Source organism: Typha angustifolia, chromosome 12, assembly GCF_048772165.1.
Source record: "Typha angustifolia cultivar Huaian chromosome 12, ASM4877216v1, whole genome shotgun sequence".
In the NCBI taxonomy this organism is placed as follows: Eukaryota; Viridiplantae; Streptophyta; class Magnoliopsida; order Poales; family Typhaceae; genus Typha; species Typha angustifolia.
Window position 1 is genome coordinate 4,060,270 of NC_133250.1, and position 2,633 is coordinate 4,062,902.

The 2,633-nt window shown below is 38.7% G+C and overlaps 1 pseudogene; it reads left to right on the plus strand.

Moving 5' to 3' along the window:
• Positions 1-278: 278 nt before the first annotated feature.
• Positions 279-2,236, plus strand: LOC140772309 (peptide methionine sulfoxide reductase-like; annotated as a pseudogene).
• The last annotated feature ends 397 nt before the right edge of the window (positions 2,237-2,633 follow it).

Genomic DNA, 2,633 nt, shown 5'->3' on the forward strand with positions numbered 1-2,633 from the left:
TCTATCCAAATCTAAAAATCGGGAGAAATCAAGCCTTACCCTAAGGGGAGATCCCTCCTTTAGTATTGACTAAATGCAAATGTTATTTTTTTAATTATACTTGACCAAATTAAATGTCAAACTTAAAAACCTTACTGGAGTTAAAATTATAAAGATTTAGACAAGAAAACCAAAGATGTGACAAAATTGGATGAATCTATATCATATAATTATACGTAGAAATGTAAAGTACTTACAAATCCATGTACAGTATGTCGTCTGAGTGTTTTATCCACAAATTTGATGAATAAGAAACGTAAGGACACAAGATTATTACAATTAACCTATTCAAAGTCATTCATTAATTTGCAGCTAATTCCAAATCTCTCGGTTACATCGTCAAACACAACGAAGCGAAATAAAACAAAGAGAAATTTCACCGTGGAACTTGCAAGGCGGCTACGAGACCCTCTCTTCCCCTACAAATAAACCATAGCAGGACTGAGAAAGAACCTGCTCTAGCGAAATAGAAGAAGAAAAATGGAAGGAGCGGTGAGCACTGTGAACCCGGCCCAAGCACCGGATTTGGACCGGCCGGATCGGCCCGGTCTAGAGCTGGCGGCACAGTTCGGCGCCGGGTGCTTCTGGGGTGTCGAGCTGGCATTCCAGCGAGTCGACGGGGTGGAGAAGACGGAGGTGGGGTACTCCCAGGGCCAACTGGCCGGCCCCACCTACAAGGACATATGCCGTGGCGACACGTCCCACGCCGAGGTGGTCCGCGTGCATATCGCGAGGTCTGCCCCTATTCAACTCTTCTGGATGTCTTCTGGGCACGCCACGACCCTACCACCATCAATTGCCAGGTCGGTTCCTCTCCTCTCTTCCTTGATCCAATGTATATATTTTATTAAGTTCTGCAATATAGTTTTACATAAATTCTTAAATATGGAGATGAGATGCATATCTGTTGATTTTTTTTTTTTTCGAAATCCCCAACTTGTCGATGGTCTAAATTTTACTTGTTCATGATTGTTGACTACCTGATGTAGACATTTCGATTACAATTTCTTCTGGGAGTAGTTGTGATGATCCTCAATTTCCTTCAATTATAAAAGTTGGCTGTTTCTCTTATTATTATAAAATTTAGAACACATTTTCCAGCCAAGAACTGGACGAACTTCTTTGGGTGGGTAATATCTTGTCTTATGAATTATGTTAAGATTATATATTATTAAGGACGATCAAAGCCATGCATTTTGTGATGTTATATTTGTTCTATTCGAAAACTTTAACATGAATCTCTCAAACCGGATGCTTCTTAATATCTATTTATAATACGTGTTGCTCATAACTACATGATATACAAGATCAGGTCTCAATTTTCATAACCAATTTATCGATTGACCGTATTCATATACTTTAAACCTAAAATCCCTCTCTCCTAAGCTTCCTCTTTTTTTCCTAGGTTCTTGTGATTCTCAATTTATATTTTTTATTCTCCTTTATACTTTGCTGACAAAAAATCTAGCCCTTTCCTGACTATTTTTTTTCTAAACCAAGATGGTGTGCTCTTTGATAGAGATTATATAAAGATTGTAACTAACATTTTCTAATTGGTGATAATTGACAATCCGAAATGATTGTTAACATTTTTTGACATCATAATATTTTGTTTCTCTAATGATAATTGGCTTACTAGAAAAAATAAAATGAACTCTTAAGTGATTCTATAGTTCTAGAAACGCTTTATTTAAAATATATAATTTGCAATGATAATATTGGTTGTGCAGGCAATAATGTTTGTAATTATGATATTCCTTTTCTAACAGCAGAATTATTCTTTTCTTTTGCTCAATTTCTTAGGGTAAAGATGTTGGTAGCCAATATCGGTCTGGTATCTATTACTATAATGAGGAGCAGGCCAAGCTTGCTAAGGAATCCAAGGAAGCAAAGCAAAGGGAGGTAAAGGAGATGATTGTGACTGAGATTGTACCAGCAAAGGCATTCTATCGAGCATCAGCAATAACTTGAGAGAGGTGGTCGTGGAGGAGCAAAACAATCATCAAAGAAAGGATGCAATGACCCCATTAGATGCTATGGTTGATTCGATATATTTTCTTCATGTTGTGTCATTTACATATCCAATAAAATGATCCCAATATAGATCTTTGCTACGATTTCCTCTTAGGCTAAGGTTCGAACTCTTCCAATTCTCTGATCTAGACTGGATCTGGCACAGAACTTTGAAATAAGGTCCCGAAAGATGCTGCCTGTCTAATCGACGTGAAATTTGGATATATTATAGCTCCAGAATAAAGCTTTCCAATAAATTTAGTTTCAGGCAAATCGTCCGATTAGTGGTCGAACATCAAGATGGTCTATTTAGAATCTATGGATAGAGGCACGAGATCCTAGGTGATGGTTGTTGATGGAAGACTGGCGTTAATGGGTGGCACCGGTGAAAAGTGGTGGAGGAAGGGTTATGGTCGATGGAAGGGTTAGGGCAAGCGTTGGATAGATTGGAAGAAAGGGGAGGAGAGGACCGCCCCTTAGGGTCTAGGGTGATTGGTCGGTCGAGGGAGGCAAAGAAGACGAAGGAGATTGAGTGAACGGGAGCAAAGAAGACGAAGGAGGCAAGACAAAACTCAATTCTT